Genomic DNA, 19,455 nt, shown 5'->3' with positions numbered 1-19,455 from the left:
ACATGAAGAACCTTAAAATGTGTGAAAAATATTAAGAGCTTTAAAGGTGTAAAAATTATGAGGAGCATGAAACCGTCTGAAAAATAGGAGGAGCATGACATGGTGTTGAAAAACATGAAGAACCTTAAAATGTGTGAAAAATATGAAGAGCTTTAAAGGTGTGAAAAATAGGAGGAGCATAACACGGTGTTGAAAAACATGAAGAGCATGAAAATGTGTGAAAAATATGAAGAGATTCTAAAGCTGTCAAAAATATGAGGAGCCTGAAACGGTCTGAAAAATAGGAGGAGCATGAAGTGGTGTTGAAAAAGATGAAGAGCGTGAAAAGGTGTGAAAAATATGAAGAGCTTCAAAAGGAGTCAAAAATAAGAGGAGCATGAAAAGGTCTGAAAAATAGGAGGAGCATGAAGCGGTGTTGAAAAACATGAAGAGCCTAAAAAGGTGTGAAAAATATGAAGAGCTTCAAAAGGTGTCAAAAATATCAGGAGCATGAAATGATCTGAAAAATAGCAGGAACATGAAACGGTCTGAAAAATAGGAGGAGCATGAAGTGGTGTTCAAAAATATGACGAGCCTTAAAAGGCGTGAAAAATATGAAGAGCTTTAAAGGTGTGAAAATTATGAAGAGCATGATACCGTCTGAAAAATAGGAGGAGCATGACACGGTGTTGAAAAACATGAAGAGCCTAAAATGTGAGGAAAATATGAAGAGCTTTAAAGGTGTGAAAAATATGAGGAGCATGACACGGTCTGATAAATAGGAGGAGCATGAAGCAGTGTTGAAAAACATGAAGAGCCTGAAAAGGTGTGAAAAATAACATGAGCATGAAATGATCTGAAAAAAAGGAGGAACAGGAAACATTCTTAAAAACAGGAGGAGCATGAAGCGGTGTTCAAAAACATGAAGAGTCTGAAAAGGTATGAAATATATAAAGAGCTTCAAAAGGTGTCAAAAATATGAGGAGCATGAAACGGTCTGAAACATAGGAGGAGCATGAAGCGGTGTTCAAAAACATGAAGAGCCTGAAAAGGTGTGAAAAATTTGAAGAGCTTCAAAAGGTGTGAAATACATGAGGAGCATGAAACGTTCTGAAACATGGGAGGACCATGAAGTGGTGTTGAAAATCATGAAGAGCCTGAAAAGGTGTGAAAAATATGCAGAGCTTCAAAAGGTGTCAAAAATATGAGGAGCATGAAACGGTCTGAAAAATACGAGGAGCATGAAGTGGTGTTGAAAACCATGAAGAGCCTGAAAAGGTGTGAAAAATATGAAGAGCTTCAAAAGGTGTCAAAAATATCAGGAGCATGAAAAGATCTGAAAAATAGCAGGAACATGAAACGGTCTGAAAAATAGGAGGAGCATGAAGAGGTGTTCAAAAATATGACGAGCCTTAAAAGGCGTGAAAAATATGAAGAGCTTTAAAGGTGTGAAAATTATGAAGAGCAAGATACCGTCTGAAAAATAGGAGGAGCATGACACGGTGTTGAAAAACATGAAGAGCCTTAAAATGTGAGGAAAATATGAAGAGCTTTAAAGGTGTGAAAAATATGAGGAGCATGACACGGTCTGTTAAATAGGAGGAGCATGACACGGTGTTGAAAAATATGAAGAGCATGAAAATGTGTGAAAAATATGAAGAGCTTCACAAGGAGTCAAAAATATGAGGAGCATGAAAAGGTCTGAAAAATAGGAGGAGCATGAAGCGGTGTTGAAAAACATGAAGAGCCTGAAAATGTGTGAAAAATATGAAGAGCTTCAAAAGGTGTCAAAAATATGAGGAGCATGAAATGATCTGAAAAAAAGGAGGAACAGGAAACATTCTGAAAAACAGGAGGAACATGAAGCGGTGTTCAAAAACATGAAGAGTCTGAAAAGTTATGAAAGATATGAAGAGCTTCAAAACGTGTCAAAAATATGAGGAGCATGAAACGGTCTGAAAAATAGGAGGAGCATGAAGCGGTGTTCAAAAAGATGAAGAGCCTGAAAAGCTGTGAAAAATTTGAAGAGCTTCAAAAGGTGTGAAATACATGAGGAGCATGAAACGTTCTGAAACATGGGAGGACCATGAAGCGGTGTTGAAAATCATGAAGAGCCTCAAAAGGTGTGAAAAATATGCAGAGCTTCAAAATTTGTCAAAAATATGAGGAGCATGAAACGGTCTGAAAAGTACGAGGAACATGAAGTGGTGTTGAAAACCATGAAGAGCCTGAAAAGGTGTGAAAAATATGAAGAGCTTCAAAAGGTGTCAAAAATATGAGGTGCATGAATCGGTCCGAAAAATAGGAGGTTCATGAAGCGGTGTTGAAAAACATGAAGAGCCTGAAAAGGTGTGAAAAATATGAAGAGCTTCAAAAGGTGTCAAAAATATGAGGAGCATGAAACGGTCTGAAAAATAGGACGAGCATAAGCGATGTTGAAAAACATGCACAGCTTGAAAAGGTGTGAAAAATATGAAGAGCTTCAAAAGGTGTGAAAAATATGAAGATCTTCAAAAGGTGTGAAAAATATGAAGAGCTTCAAAAGGTGTGAAAAATATGAAGAGCTTCAAATGTGTCAAAAATGAGATGAGCATGAAACGGTCTGATAAATAAGAGAAGAGCATGAAGTGGAGCAGAAAAAAAAGAAGAGCCTGAAAAGGTGTGAAATATATGAATAGCTTCAAAAGGTGTAACAAATATGAGGACCATGAAACGGTTTGAAAAATAGGAAGAGCATGAAACGGTGTTCAAAAACATGAAGAGCCTGAAAAGGTGTGTAAAATATGAAGAGCTTCAAAACGTGCCAAAAATATGAGGAACCTGAAACTGTCTCAAAAATAGGAGGAGCATGAAACGGTCTGAAAAATAGGAGGAGCATGAAGTGGTGTTCAAAAACATGAAGAGCCTGAAAAGTTGTGAAATATATGAAGAGGTTCAAAAGGTGTGAAAAATATGAGGAGCATGATACCGTCTGAAAAATAGGAGGATCATGAAACGGTGATCAAAAACATGAAGAGCCTGAAAAGGTGTGAAAAATATGAAGAGCTTCAAAAGGTGTGAAATACATGAGGAGCATGAAAGGGGATGAAAAATAGGAGAAGCATGAAGTGGAGTGGAAAAACATGAAGAGCCTGAAAAGGTGTGAAAAATTTGAAGAGCCTCAAAAGGTGTGAAATACATGAGGAGCATGAAACTCTCTGAAAAATAGGAGGAGCATGAAGCGGTTTTCAAAAACATGAAGAGCTGAAATGTTTTGAAAAATATGAAAAGCTTCAAAAGGTGTCAAAAATGAGATGAGCATGAAACGGTCTGAAAAATAGGAAGAGAATGAAGCGGTGTTGGAAAACATGAAAAGCCTGAAAAAGTGTGAAAAATATGAAGAGCTTCATAAGGTGTCAAAAATATTAGGAGCATGTAACGATCTGAAAAATAGGAGGAGGATGAAGCGGTGTTCAAAAACATGAGGAGCCTGAAAAGATGTGAAAAATTTGAAGAGCTTCAAAAGGTGTGAAATACATGAGGAGCATGAAACGTTCTGAAACATGGGAGGACCATGAAGCGGTGTTGAAAATCATGAAGAGCCTCAAAAGGTGTGAAAAATATGCAGAGCTTCAAAATTTGTCAAAAATATGAGGAGCATGAAACGGTCTGAAAAGTACGAGGAACATGAAGTGGTGTTGAAAACCATGAAGAGCCTGAAAAGGTGTGAAAAATATGAAGAGCTTCAAAAGGTGTCAAAAATATGAGGTGCATGAATCGGTCCGAAAAATAGGAGGTTCATGAAGCGGTGTTGAAAAACATGAAGAGCCTGAAAAGGTGTGAAAAATATGAAGAGCTTCAAAAGGTGTCAAAAATATGAGGAGCATGAAACGGTCTGAAAAATAGGACGAGCATAAGCGATGTTGAAAAACATGCACAGCCTGAAAAGGTGTGAAAAATATGAAGAGCTTCAAAAGGTGTGAAAAATATGAAGAGCTTCAAAAGGTGTGAAAAATATGAAGAGCTTCAAATGTGTCAAAAATGAGATGAGCATGAAACGGTCTGAAAAATAAGAGAAGAGCATGAAGTGGAGCAGAAAAAAAAGAAGAGCCTGAAAAGGTGTGAAATATATGAATAGCTTCAAAAGGTGTAACAAATATGAGGACCATGAAACGGTTTGAAAAATAGGAAGAGCATGAAACGGTGTTCAAAAACATGAAGAGCCTGAAAAGGTGTGAAAAATATGAAGAGCTTCAAAACGTGCCAAAAATATGAGGAACCTGAAACTGTCTCAAAAATAGGAGGAGCATGAAACGGTCTGAAAAATAGGAGGAGCATGAAGTGGTGTTCAAAAACATGAAGAGCCTGAAAAGTTGTGAAATATATGAAGAGGTTCAAAAGGTGTGAAAAATATGAGGAGCATGATACCGTCTGAAAAATAGGAGGATCATGAAACGGTGATCAAAAACATGAAGAGCCTGAAAAGGTGTGAAAAATATGAAGAGCTTCAAAAGGTGTGAAATACATGAGGAGCATGAAAGGGGATGAAAAATAGGAGAAGCATGAAGTGGAGTGGAAAAACATGAAGAGCCTGAAAAGGTGTGAAAAATTTGAAGAGCCTCAAAAGGTGTGAAATACATGAGGAGCATGAAACTCTCTGAAAAATAGGAGGAGCATGAAGCGGTTTTCAAAAACATGAAGAGCTGAAATGTTTTGAAAAATATGAAAAGCTTCAAAAGGTGTCAAAAATGAGATGAGCATGAAACGGTCTGAAAAATAGGAAGAGAATGAAGCGGTGTTGGAAAACATGAAAAGCCTGAAAAAGTGTGAAAAATATGAAGAGCTTCATAAGGTGTCAAAAATATTAGGAGCATGTAACGATCTGAAAAATAGGAGGAGGATGAAGCGGTGTTCAAAAACATGAGGAGCCTGAAAAGATGTGAAAAATTTGAAGAGCTTCAAAAGGTGTGAAATACATGAGGAGCATGAAACGTTCTGAAACATGGGAGGACCATGAAGCGGTGTTGAAAATCATGAAGAGCCTCAAAAGGTGTGAAAAATATGCAGAGCTTCAAAATTTGTCAAAAATATGAGGAGCATGAAACGGTCTGAAAAGTACGAGGAACATGAAGTGGTGTTGAAAACCATGAAGAGCCTGAAAAGGTGTGAAAAATATGAAGAGCTTCAAAAGGTGTCAAAAATATGAGGTGCATGAATCGGTCCGAAAAATAGGAGGTTCATGAAGCGGTGTTGAAAAACATGAAGAGCCTGAAAAGGTGTGAAAAATATGAAGAGCTTCAAAAGGTGTCAAAAATATGAGGAGCATGAAACGGTCTGAAAAATAGGACGAGCATAAGCGATGTTGAAAAACATGCACAGCCTGAAAAGGTGTGAAAAATATGAAGAGCTTCAAAAGGTGTGAAAAATATGAAGAGCTTCAAAAGGTGTGAAAAATATGAAGAGCTTCAAATGTGTCAAAAATGAGATGAGCATGAAACGGTCTGAAAAATAAGAGAAGAGCATGAAGTGGAGCAGAAAAAAAAGAAGAGCCTGAAAAGGTGTGAAATATATGAATAGCTTCAAAAGGTGTAACAAATATGAGGACCATGAAACGGTTTGAAAAATAGGAAGAGCATGAAACGGTGTTCAAAAACATGAAGAGCCTGAAAAGGTGTGAAAAATATGAAGAGCTTCAAAACGTGCCAAAAATATGAGGAACCTGAAACTGTCTCAAAAATAGGAGGAGCATGAAACGGTCTGAAAAATAGGAGGAGCATGAAGTGGTGTTCAAAAACATGAAGAGCCTGAAAAGTTGTGAAATATATGAAGAGGTTCAAAAGGTGTGAAAAATATGAGGAGCATGATACCGTCTGAAAAATAGGAGGATCATGAAACGGTGATCAAAAACATGAAGAGCCTGAAAAGGTGTGAAAAATATGAAGAGCTTCAAAAGGTGTGAAATACATGAGGAGCATGAAAGGGGATGAAAAATAGGAGAAGCATGAAGTGGAGTGGAAAAACATGAAGAGCCTGAAAAGGTGTGAAAAATTTGAAGAGCTTCAAAAGGTGTGAAATACATGAGGAGCATGAAACTCTCTGAAAAATAGGAGGAGCATGAAGCGGTTTTCAAAAACATGAAGAGCTGAAATGTTTTGAAAAATATGAAAAGCTTCAAAAGGTGTCAAAAATGAGATGAGCATGAAACGGTCTGAAAAATAGGAAGAGAATGAAGCGGTGTTGGAAAACATGAAAAGCCTGAAAAAGTGTGAAAAATATGAAGAGCTTCATAAGGTGTCAAAAATATTAGGAGCATGTAACGATCTGAAAAATAGGAGGAGGATGAAGCGGTGTTCAAAAACATGAGGAGCCTGAAAAGATGTGAAAAATATGAAGACCTTCAAAAGGTGTGATAAATATGAGGAGCATGAAGCGGTCTGAAAAATAGGAGGAGCATGAAGTGTAGTTTAAAAACATGAAGAGCCTGAAAAGGTGTGAAATATAAGAAGAGCTACAAAAGGTGTCAAATATATGAGGAGCATGAAACGGTCTGAAAAATAGGAGGAGCATGAAGTGGTGATGAAAACCATGAAGAGCCTGAAAAGGTGTGAAAAATATGAAGAGCTTCAAAAGGTATGAAATATAGGAGAAGCATGAAGCGGTGTTCAAAAACATAAAAAGCCTGTTAAGGTGTGAAAAATATGAAGAGCTTCAAAACGTGTCAAATATATGTGGAGCATGAAACGGTGTGAAAAATTGGAGGAGCATGAAGCGGTGTTGAAAAACATGAAGAACCTGAAAACTTGTGAAAAATATGAAGATCTTCAAAAGGTGTAAAAATATGAGGAGCATGAAACGCTCTGAAATATAGGAGGAGCATGAAGTGGTGTTGAAAAACTTGAAGAGCTGAAAAGGTGGGAAAATATGAAGAGCTTCAACAGGTGTCAAAAATATGAGGAGCATGAAATGGACTGAAAAATAGGAGGAACATGAAGCGGTGTTGAAAAACATGAAGAGCCTGAAAAGTTGTGAAAAATGTGAAAAGCTTCAAAAGGTGTGAAATACATGAGGAGCATGAAACGGTCTGAAAAATAGGAGTAGCATGAGACGGTGTTGAAAAACATGAAGAGCCTGAAAAGTTGTGAAAAATATGAAGAGCTTCAAAAGGTGTCAAAATTATGAGGAGCATGAAACGGTCTAAAAATAGGAGGAGCATGAAACGGTGTTCAAAACATGAATAGCCTGAAAAGGTGTGAAATATATGACGAGCTTCAAAAGATGTGAAATATAGGAGCAGCATGAAGCGGTGTTCAAAAACATAAAAAGCCTGAAAAAGTGTGAAAAATATGAAGGGCTTCAAAACGTGTCAAAAATATGTGGAGCATGAAATAGTCTGAAAAATAGGAGGAGCATGAAGCGGTGTTGAAAAACATGAAGAACCTGAAAACTTGTCAAAATTTGAAGAGCTTCAAAAGGTGTGAAATATATGAACAGTTTCAAAAGTGTGAAAAATGAGATGAGCATGAAGCGGTCTTAAAAATAGGAGGAGCAATGTTGAAAAACACGAAGAGTCTGAAAAGGTGTGAAAATATGAAGAGCTTCAAACATATGAAAAATATGAAGAGCTTCAAAAGGTGTGAAAATCATGAAGAGCTTCAAAAGGTGTCAAAAATATGAGGTGCATGAAATGATCTGAAAAGTAGGAGGAGCATGAAGCGGTGTTGAAAAACATGAAGAGCCTGAAAACGTGTGAGAAATATGAAGAGCTTCAAAAGTTGTGAAAAATATGAAGAGCTTCAAAAGGTGTCAAAATCAGATGAGCATGAAATGGTGTGAAAAATAGGAGGAGCATGAAGCCGTGTTGAAACACATGAAGAGCCTGAAAACTTGTGAAAAATATGACGAGCTTCAAAAGATGTGAAATATAGGAGCAGCTTGAAGCGGTGTTCAAAAACATAAAAAGCCTGAAAAAGTGTGAAAAATATGAAGAGCTTCAAAAGGTGTCAAAAATATGTGGAGCATGAAATAGTCTGAAAAATAGGAGGAGCATGAAGCGGTGTTGAAAAACATGAAGAACCTGAAAACTTGTCAAAATTTGAAGAGTTTCAAAAGGTGTGAAATATATGAACAGTTTCAAAAGTGTGAAAAATGAGATGAGCATGAAGCGGTCTTAAAAATAGGAGGAGCATGAAGTGTTGTTGAAAAACATAAAGATCCTGAAAATGTGTGAAATATATGAAGAGCTACAAAAGGTGTCAAAAACGTGAGGAGCATGAAACGGTCTGAAAAATAGGAAGAGCATGAAGCGGTGTTTAAAAACATGAGGAGCCTGAAAAGGTGTGAAAAATATGAAGAGCTTCAAAAGGTGTCAAATTATGAGGAGCGTGAAACGGTCTGAAAAATAGGAGGAGTATGAAGTGGTGTTGAAAAAAATGAAGAGCCTGAATATGTGTGCAAAATATAAAGAGCTTCAAAAGGTGTGAAATACATGTGGAGCACGAAACGGTCTGAAAAATAGGAGGATCATGAAGCCGTGTTCAAAAAAATTGCAGAGACTGAAAAGGTGTGAAAAATATGAAGAGCTTCAAAAGGTGTCAAATTATGAGGAGCATAAACGGTCTGCAAATAGGACCAGCATGAAGCGGTGTTCAAAAACATGAAGAGCCTGAAAAGGTTTGAAAAATATGAATAGCTTTAAAAGGTGTGAAAATTATGAGGAGCAGGAAACGTTCGAAAAATAGGAGGAGGATGAAGCAATGTTGAAAAACATGAAGAGTCTGAAAAGGTGTGAAAATATGAAGAGCTTCAAAAATATGAAAAATATGAAGAGCTTCAAAAGGTGTGAAAAACATGAAGAGCTTCAAAAGGTGTCAAAAATATGAGGTGCATGAAATGGTCTGAAAAGTAGGAGGAGCATGAAGCGGTGTTGAAAAACATGAAGAGCCTGAAAACGTGTGAAAAATATGAAGAGCTTCAAAAGGAGTCAAAAATATGAGGAGAATGAAACGGTCTTAAAAATAGGAGGAGCATGAAGCGGTGTTGAAAAACATGAAGAGCCTGAAAAGGTGTGAAAAATATGAAGAGCTTCAAAAGGTGTCAAAAATATGAGGAGCATGAAACGGTCTGAAAAATAGGAGGATCATGAAGCAGTGTTGAAAAACATGAAGAGCCTGAAAAGGTGTGAAATATATGAAGAGCTTCAAAAGGAGTCAAAAATATGAGGAGAATGAAACCGTCTGACAAATAGGAGGAGCATGAAGCATTGTTGAAAAACATGAAGAGCCTGAAAACGTGTGAAAAATATGAAGAGCTTCAAAACGTGTCAAAAATATGAGGAGCAATAAACGGTCTGAATAATAGAAGGAGCATGAAACGGTCTTTAAACAAATGAAGAGCCTGAAAAGGTGTGAAAAATATGAAGAGCTTCAAAAGGTGTCAAAAATATGTGGAGCATGAAATAGTCTGAAAAATAGGAGGAGCATGAAGCGGTGTTGAAAAACATGAAGAACCTGAAAACTTGTCAAAATTTGAAGAGTTTCAAAAGGTGTGAAATATATGAACAGTTTCAAAAGTGTGAAAAATGAGATGAGCATGAAGCGGTCTTAAAAATAGGAGGAGCATGAAGTGTTGTTGAAAAACATAAAGATCCTGAAAATGTGTGAAATATATGAAGAGCTACAAAAGGTGTCAAAAACGTGAGGAGCATGAAACGGTCTGAAAAATAGGAAGAGCATGAAGCAGTGTTCAAAAACATGAGGAGCCTGAAAAGGTGTGAAAAATATGAAGAGCTTCAAAAGGTGTCAAATTATGAGGAGCGTGAAACGGTCTGAAAAATAGGAGGAGTATGAAGTGGTGTTGAAAAAAATGAAGAGCCTGAATATGTGTGCAAAATATAAAGAGCTTCAAAAGGTGTGAAATACATGTGGAGCACGAAACGGTCTGAAAAATAGGAGGATCATGAAGCCGTGTTCAAAAAAATTGCAGAGACTGAAAAGGTGTGAAAAATATGAAGAGCTTCAAAAGGTGTCAAATTATGAGGAGCATAAACGGTCTGCAAATAGGACCAGCATGAAGCGGTGTTCAAAAACATGAAGAGCCTGAAAAGGTTTGAAAAATATGAATAGCTTTAAAAGGTGTGAAAATTATGAGGAGCAGGAAACGTTCGAAAAATAGGAGGAGGATGAAGCAATGTTGAAAAACATAAAGAGTCTGAAAAGGTGTGAAAATATGAAGAGCTTCAAAAATATGAAAAATATGAAGAGCTTCAAAAGGTGTGAAAAATGAGATGAGCATGAAACGTTCTGAAAAATAGGAGGTGCATGAAGCGGTGTTGAAAAACATGAAGAGCCTGAAAAGGTGTGAAAAATATGAAGAGCTTCAAAAGGTGTCAAAAATATGAGGAGCATGAAACGGTCTGAAAAATAGGAGGAGCATGAAACGGTGTTCAAAAACAGGAAGAGCCTAAAAAGGTGTGAAATATATGAAGAGCTTCAAAACATGTCAAAAATATGTGGAGCATGAAACGGTCTGAAAAATAGGAGGAGCATGAAGCGCAGTTGAAAAACATGAAGAACCTGAAAACGTGTGAAAAATATGAACAGCTTCAAAAGGTGTGAAAAATGAGATGAGCATGAAACGTTCTGAAAAATAGGAGGTGCATGAAGCGGTGTTGAAAAACATGAAGAGCCTGAAAAGGTGTGAAAAATATGAAGAGCCTCAAAAGGTGTGAAATACATGTGGAGCACGAAACGGTCTGAAAAATAGGAGGATCATGAAGCCGTGTTCAAAAAAATTGCAGAGACTGAAAAGGTGTGAAAAATATGAAGAGCTTCAAAAGGTGTCAAATTATGAGGAGCATAAACGGTCTGCAAATAGGACCAGCATGAAGCGGTGTTCAAAAACATGAAGAGCCTGAAAAGGTTTGAAAAATATGAATAGCTTTAAAAGGTGTGAAAATTATGAGGAGCAGGAAACGTTCGAAAAATAGGAGGAGGATGAAGCAATGTTGAAAAACATGAAGAGTCTGAAAAGGTGTGAAAATATGAAGAGCTTCAAAAGGTGTGAAAAACATGAAGAGCTTCAAAAGGTGTCAAAAATATGAGGTGCATGAAAGGGTCTGAAAAGTAGGAGGAGCATGAAGCGGTGTTGAAAAACATGAAGAGCCTGAAAACGTGTGAAAAATATGAAGAGCTTCAAAAGGAGTCAAAAATATGAGGAGAAAGAAACGATCTTAAAAATAGGAGGATCATGAAGCGGTGTTGAAAAACATGAAGAGCCTGAAAAGGTGTGAAAAATATGAAGAGCTTCAAAAGGTGTCAAAAATATGAGGAGCATGAAACGGTCTGAAAAATAGGAGGATCATGAAGCAGTGTTGAAAAACATGAAGAGCCTGAAAAGGTGTGAAATATATGAAGAGCTTCAAAAGGAGTCAAAAATATGAGGAGAATGAAACCGTCTGACAAATAGGAGGAGCATGAAGCATTGTTGAAAAACATGAAGAGCCTGAAAACGTGTGAAAAATATGAAGAGCTTCAAAAGGTGTCAAAAATTAGATGAGCATGAAACGGTCTGAAAAATCGGAGGTGCATGAAGCGGTGTTGAAAATCTTGAAGAGCCTGAAAAGGTGTGAAAAACATGAAGAGGTTCAAAAATATGAAAAATTTGAAGAGCCTGAAAAGGTGTGAAAAATATGAAGAGCTTCATGAGGTGTCAAATATATGAGGATCATGAAACGGTCTGAATAATAGGAGGAGCAAGAAACGGTGTACAAAACATGAAGAGCCTGAAAAGGTGTGAAAAATGTGAAGAGCTTAAAAGGTGTGAAAAATATGAAGAGCTTCAAAAGGTGTCAAAAAGTAGATGAGCATGAAACGGTCTGAAAAATAGGAGGAGCATGAAGTGGTGTTGAAAAAATGAAGAGCCTGAAAAGGTGTGAAATATATGAAGAGCTTTAAAATGTGTCAAATTTATGAGGAGAATGAAACGGTCTGAAAAATAGGAGGAGCTGAAGCGGTGTTGAAAAACATGAAGAGCCTGAAAAAGTGTGACAAATATGAAAAGTTTCTAAAGGTGTCAAAAATATGAGGAACATGAAACGGTCTGAAAAATAGGAGGAGTATGAAGTGGAGTTGAAAAACATGAAGAGCTTGAAAAAGTGTGAAAAATTTGAAGAGCTTCAAAAGGTGTCAAAATATGAGGAGCATGAAACCGTCTGAAAAATTGGAGGAGCATGAAACGGTGTTCAAAAACATGAAGAGCCTGAAAAGGTGTGAAAAATATGAAGAGCTTCAAAAGGTGTGAAATACATGAGGAGCATGAAACTCTCTGAAAAATAGAAGGAGCATGAAGTGGTGTTCAAAAACATGAAGAGTCTGAAAAGGTTTGAAAAATATGAAGAGCTTCAAAATGTGTGAAAAATATGAGGAGCATGATATGGTTTCAAAAATAGGATTACCATGAAGCGGTGTTCAAAACATGAAGAGCCTGAAAAGTTTTGAAAAATATGAAAAGCTTCAAAAGGTGTCAAAAATGAGATGAGCATGAAACGTTCTGAAAAATAGGAGGTGCATGAAGCGGTGTTGAAAAACATGAAGAGCCTGAAAAGGTGTGAAAAATATGAAGAGCTTCAAAAGGTGTCAAAAATATGAGGAGCATGAAACGGTCTGAAAAATAGGAGGAGCATGAAACGGTGTTCAAAAACAGGAAGAGCCTAAAAAGGTGTGAAATATATGAAGAGCTTCAAAACATGTCAAAAATATGTGGAGCATGAAACGGTCTGAAAAATAGGAGGAGCATGAAGCGCAGTAGAAAAACATGAAGAACCTGAAAACGTGTGAAAAATATGAACAGCTTCAAAAGGTGTGAAAAATGAGATGAGCATGAAACGTTCTGAAAAATAGGAGGTGCATGAAGCGGTGTTGAAAAACATGAAGAGCCTGAAAAGGTGTGAAAAATAGGAAGAGCTTCAAAGGGCGTCAAAAATATGAGAAGCATGAAACGGTCTGAAAAATAGGAGAAGCATGAAACGGTCTGAAAATTAGGAGGAGCATGAAGCAGTGTTGAAAAACATGAAGAACCTGAAAACGTGTGAAAAATATGAACAGCTTCAAAAGGTGTGAAAAATGAGATGAGCTTGAAGCGGTCTGAAAAATAGGAGGAGCATGAAGTGTTGTTTAAAAGCATGAAGAGCCTGAAAAGGTGTGAAATATATGAAAAGCTTCAAAAGGTGTGAAAAAAAAGAAGAGTTTCAAAAGGTGTCAAAAATATGAGGAGCATGAAACGATCTGAAAAAGAGGAGGAGCATGAAACGGTGTTCAAATACATGAAGAGCCTAAAAAGGTGTGAAAAATATGAAGAGCTTCAAAAGGTATGAAAATATGAAGACCTGCAAAAGGTGTAAAAATCGATGAGCATGAAATGATCTGAAAATTAGGAGCAGCACGAAGCGGTGTTGAAAACCATGAAGAGCCTGAAAACGTGTAAAATATATGAAGAGCTTCAAAAGAAATGAAAAATATGAACAGCTTCAAAATGTGTCAAAAATGAGATGAGAATGAAGCAGTCTGAAAAAAGGAGGAGCATGAAGTGGTGTTGAAAATCATGAAGAGCCTGAAAAGGTGTGAAATATATGAAGAGTTTCAAAAGATGTCAAAAATATGAGGAGCATGAAACGGTCTGAAAAATAGGAGGAGCATCAAACTGTGCTGAAAAAAATGAAGAGCCTGAAAAGGTGTGAAAAATATGATGAGCTTCAAAACGTGTCAAAAATATGAGGAGCATGAAACGGTCTGAAAAATAGGAGGAGCATGAAGTGGTGTTGAAAAATATGAAGAGCCTGAAAAGGTGTGAAAAATATGAAGAGCTTCAAATTTGTCAAAATTATGAGGACCATGAAACGCTCTGAAAAATACGAGGAGCATGAAGCGGTGTTGAAAAACATGAAGAGCCTGAAAAGGTGTGAAAAATAGGAAGAGCTTCAAAGGGCGTCAAAAATATGAGGAGCATGAAACGGTCTGAAAAATAGGAGAAGCATGAAACGGTCTGAAAATTAGGAGGAGCATGAAGCAGTGTTGAAAAATATAAAGAGCCTGAAACAGTGTGAAATATATGAAGAGTCTCAAAGGTGTCAAAAATATGAGGAGCAAGAAACGGTCTGAAAAATAGAAGGAGCTTGAAGTGGTGTTGAAAAACATGAAGAGCCTGAAAAAGTGTGAAATATATGAAGAGCCTCAAAGGTGTCAAAAATATGAGGAGCAAGAAACGGTCTGAAAAATAGAAGGAGCTTGAAGTGGTGTTGAAAAACATGAAGAGCCTGAAAAGGTGTGAAAAATATGAAGAGCTTCAAAGGTGTCAAAATTAAGAGGAGCATGAAACGCTCTGAAAAAGAGGAGGAGCAGCAAGCGATGTTGAAAAACATGAAGAGCGTGAAAAAGTGTGAAAAATATGAAGAGCTTCAAAAGGTGTCAAGAATATGAGGAGCATGAAACGGTCTGAAAAATAGGAGGAGCATGAAGTGGTGCTGAAAAACATGAATAGCCTGAAAAGGTGTGAAAAATATGAAGAGCTTCAAAAGGCGTCAAAAATATGAGGAGCATGAAACGGTCTGAAAAATAGGAGAAGCATGAAACGGTCTGAAAAATAGGAGGAGCATGAAGCGGTTTGAAAAACATGAAGAGCCTGAAAAAGTGTGAAAAATATGAAGAGCTTCAAAATGTGTCAAAAATATGAGGAGAATGAAACGGTCTGAAAATTAGGAGGAGCATGAAGCGGTGTTGAAAAACATAAAGAGCCTGAAACAGTGTGAAATATATGAAGAGCCTCAAAGGTGTCAAAAATATGAGGAGCAAGAAACGGTCTGAAAAATAGAAGGAGCTTGAAGTGGTGTTGAAAAACATGAAGAGCCTGAAAAGGTGTGAAAAATATGAAGAGCTTCAAAAAGGTGTCAAATATATAAAGGGTGAAACGGTCTGAAAAATATGAGGAGCAAGAAACTGTTTTCAAAAACATGAAGAGCCTCAAAAGGTGTGAAAAATATGAAGAGCTTCAAAAAGGTGTCAAATATATAGAGGGTGAAACGGTCTGAAAAATATGAGGAGCAAGAGACTGTTTTCAAAAACATGAAGAGCCTCAAAAGGTGTGAACAATGTGAAGAGCTTCAAACTGTGTCAAAAATATGAGGAGCATGATACGGTCTGAAACATAGGAGGAGCATGAAGTGTTGTTGAAAAACATGAAGAGCCTGAAAAAGGTGTGAAACATATGAGGAGCATGAAATGGTCTGAAAAATAGGAGGAGCATGAAGTGTTGTTGAAAAACATGAAGAGCCTGAAAAGGTGTCAAAAATATGAAGAGCTTCAAAAAGTGTCAAAAATATGAGGAGCATGAAACGGTCTGAAAAATAGGAGAAGCATGAAGTGGTGAAGAAAAATATGAGGAGCCTGAAAAGGTGTAAAAAATATGAAGAGCTTCAAAGGTGTCAAAACTAAGAGGAGCATGAAACGGTCTGAAAAAGATGAGGAGCAGCAAGCGATGTTGAAAAACATGAAGAGCCTGAAAAGGTGTGAAAAATATGAAGAGATTCAAAAGGTGTCAAAAATATGAGGAGCATGAAACGGTTTGAAAAATAGGAGGAGCATGAAGCGGTGTTGAAAAACATGAAGAGCCTGAAAAGGTGTGAAAAATATGAAGAGCTTCAAAATGTGTAAAAAATATGGGGAGCAAAAAAAGGTCTGAAAAATAGGAGGAGCATGAAGTGGTGCTGAAAAACATGAAGAGCCTGAAAAGGTGTGAAAAATATGAAGAGCTTCAAAAGGCGTCAAAAATACGAGGAGCATGAAACGGTCTGAAAAATAGGAGGAGCATGATACGGTCTGAAAATAGGAGGAGCATGAAGCGGTTTGAAAAACATGAAGAGCCTGAAAAAGTGTGAAAAATATGAAGAGCTTCAAAAGGTGTCAAAAATATGAGGAGAATGAAACGGTCTGAAAATCAGGAGGAGCATGAAGCGGTGTTGAAAAACATAAAGAGCCTGAAAAAGTGTGAAATATATGAAGAGCCTCAAAGGTGTCAAAAATATGAGGAGCAAGAAACGGTCTGAAAAATAGAAGGAGCTTGAAGTGGTGTTGAAAAACATGAAGAGCCTGAAAAGGTGTGAAAAATATGAAGAGCTTCAGAAAGGTGTCAAATATATAGAGGGTGAAACGGTCTGAAAAATATGAGGAGCAAGAAACTGTTTTCAAAAACATGAAGAGCCTCAAAAGGTGTGAAAAATGTGAAGAGCTTCAAACTGTGTCAAAAATATGAGGAGCATGAAACGGTCTGAAACATAGGAGGAGCATGAAGTGATGTTGAAAAACATGAAGAGACTGAAAAAGTTGTCAAACATATGAGGAGCATGATATGGTCTGATAAATAGGAGGAGCATGAAGCGGTGTTGAAAAATATGAAGAGCATGAAAATGTGTGAAAAATATGAAGAGCTTCAAAAGGTGTCAAAAATATAAGGAGCATGAAACGGTCTAAAATATAGCAGGAGCATGAAAAGGTGTTAAAAAACATGAAGAGCCTGAAAAGGTGTGAAAAATATGAAAAGCTTCAAATGGTGTCAAAAATATGAGGAGAATGAAACGGTCTGATAATTAGGAGGAGCATGAAGTGGTGTTGAAAAACATGAAGAGCTTGAAAAAGGTGTGAAACATATGAGTAGAATAAAACGGTCTGAAAAATAGGAGGAGCATGAAGTGGTGTAGAAAAACATGAAGACCCTGAAAAGGTGTGAAAAATATGAAGAGCTACAAAAAGTGTCAAAAATATGAGGAGCATGAAACGGTCTGAAAAATAGGAGGAGCATGAAGCGTTGTTGAAAAACATGAAGAGCCTGAAAAGGTGTGAAAAATATGAAGTGCTTCAAAAAGTGTCAAAAACATGAGGAGCATGAAAATGTCTGAAAAATAGGAGGAGCTTGAAGCGGTGTTCAAAAAAATGAAGAGCCTGAAGAAGTGTGAAAAATATGAAGAGCTTCAAAAAGTGTCAAAAATATGAGGAGCATTAAACGGTCTGAAAAATAGGAGAAGCACGAAACGGTCTGAAAAATAGGAGAAGCATGAAACGGTCTGAAAAATAGGAGGAGCATGAAGCAGTGTTGAAAAACATAAAGAGCCTGAAACAGTGTGAAATATATGAAGAGCCTCAAAGGTGTCAAAAATATGAGGAGCAAGAAACGGTCTGAAAAATAGAAGCAGCTTGAAGTGGTGTTGAAAAACATGAAGAGCCTGAAAAAGTGTGAAATATATGAAGAGCCTCAAAGGTGTCAAAAATATGAGGAGCAAGAAAAGGTCTGAAAAATTGAAGGAGCTTGAAGTGGTGTTGAAAGACATGAAGAGCCTGAAAAAGTGTGAAATATATGAAGAGCCTCAAAGGTGTCAAAAATATGAGGAGCAAGAAACGGTCTGAAAAATAGAAGGAGCTTGAAGTGGTGTTGAAAAACATGAAGAGCCTGAAAAGGTGTGAAAAATATGAAGAGCTTCAAAAAGGTGTCAAATATATAGAGGGTGAAACGGTCTGAAAATTAAGAGGAGCAAGAAACTGTTTTCAAAAACATGAAGAGCCTCAAAAGGTGTGAAAAATATGAAGAGCTTCAAAAAGGTGTCAAATATATAGAGGGTGAAACGGTCTGAAAAATATGAGGAGCAAGAAACTGTTTTCAAAAACATGAAGAGCCTCAAAAGGTGTGAACAATGTGAAGAGCTTCAAAGTGTGTCAAAAATATGAGGAGCATGAAACGGTCTGAAACATAGGTGGAGCATGAAGTGTTGTTGAAAAACATGAAGAGCCTGAAAAAGGAGTGAAAAATATGAAGAGCTTCAAAAGGTGTCAAAAATATAAGGAGCATGAAACGGTCTGAAAAATAGGAGAAACATGAAGTGGTGTTGAAAAATATGAAGAGCCTGAAAAGGTGTGAAAAATATGAAGAGCTTCAAAGGTGTCAAAATTATGAGGAGCATGAATCGCTCTGAAAAAGAGGAGGAGCACCAAGCGATGTTGAAAAACATGAAGAGCGTGAAAAGGTGTGAAAAATATGAAGAGCTTCAAAAGGTGTCAAAAATATGAGGAGCATGAAAGGGTCTGAAAAATAGGAGGAGCATGAAGCGGTGTTGAAATACATGAAGAGCCTGAAAAGGTGTGAAAAATATGAAGAGCTTCAAAAAGTGTCAAAAATATGAGGAGCATGAAACGGTCTGAAAAATAGGAGGAGCATGAAGTGGTGCTGAAAAACATGAAGAGCCTGAAAAGGTGTGAAAAATAGGAGGAGCTTCAAAAGGTGTCAAAAATATGAGGAGCATGAAACGGTCAGAAAAATAGGAGAAGCATGAAACGGTCTGAAAAATGGGAGGAGCATGAAGCGGTTTGAAAAACATGAAGAGCCTAAAAAAGTGTGAAAAATATGAAGAGCTTCAAAAGGTGTCAAAAATATGAGGAGAATGAAACGGTCTGAAAATTAGGAGGAGCATAAAGCGGTGTTGAAAAACCTAAAGAGCCTGAAACAGTGTGAAATATATGAAGAGCCTCAAAGGTGTCAAAAATATGAGGAGCAAGAAACGGTCTGAAAAATTGAAGGAGCTTGAAGTGGTGTTGAAATACATGAAGAGCCTGAAAAAGTGTGAAATATATGAAGAGCCTCAAAGGTGTCAAAAATATGAGGAGCAAGAAACGGTCTGAAAAATAGAAGGAGCTTGAAGTGGTGTTGAAAAACATGAAGAGCCTGAAAAGGTGTGAAAAATATGAAGAGCTTCAAAAAGGTGTCAAATATATAGAGGGTGAAACAGTCTGAAAAATATGAGGAGCAAGAAACTGTTTTCAAAAACATGAAGAGCCTCAAAAGGTGTGAAAAATATGAAGAGCTTCAAAAAGGTGTCAAATATATAGAGGGTGAAACGGTCTGAAAAATATGAGGAACAAGAAACTGTTTTCAAAAACATGAAGAGCCTCAAAAGGTGTGAACAATGTGAAGAGCTTCAAACTGTGTCAAAAATATGAGGAGCATGAAACGGTCTGAAACATAGGAGGAGCATGAAGTGTTGTTGAAAAACATGAAGAGCCTGAAAAAGGTGTGAAACATATGAGGAGCATGATACGGTCTGAAAAATAGGAGGAGCATGAAGCGGTGTTGAAAAATATGAAGAGCCTGAAAACGTATGAAAAATATGAAAAGCTTCAAAAGGTGTCAAAAATATAAGGAGCATGAAACGGTCTGAAATATAGCAGGAGCATGAAAAGGTGTTAAAAAACATGAAGAGCCTGAAAAGGTGTGAAAAATATGAAAAGCTTCAAATGGTGTCAAAAATATGAGGAGAATGAAACGGTCTGATAATTAGGAGGAGCATGAAGTGGTGTTGAAAAACATGAAGAGCTTGAAAAAGGTGTGAAACATATCAGTAGAATAAAACGGTCTGAAAAATAGGAGGAGCATGAAGTGGTGTAGAAAAACACGAAGACCCTGAAA

The sequence above is a fragment of the Dama dama genome, chromosome 26 (assembly GCF_033118175.1).
Source record: "Dama dama isolate Ldn47 chromosome 26, ASM3311817v1, whole genome shotgun sequence".
In the NCBI taxonomy this organism is placed as follows: Eukaryota; Metazoa; Chordata; class Mammalia; order Artiodactyla; family Cervidae; genus Dama; species Dama dama.
This window is presented reverse-complemented; position numbering follows the sequence as displayed.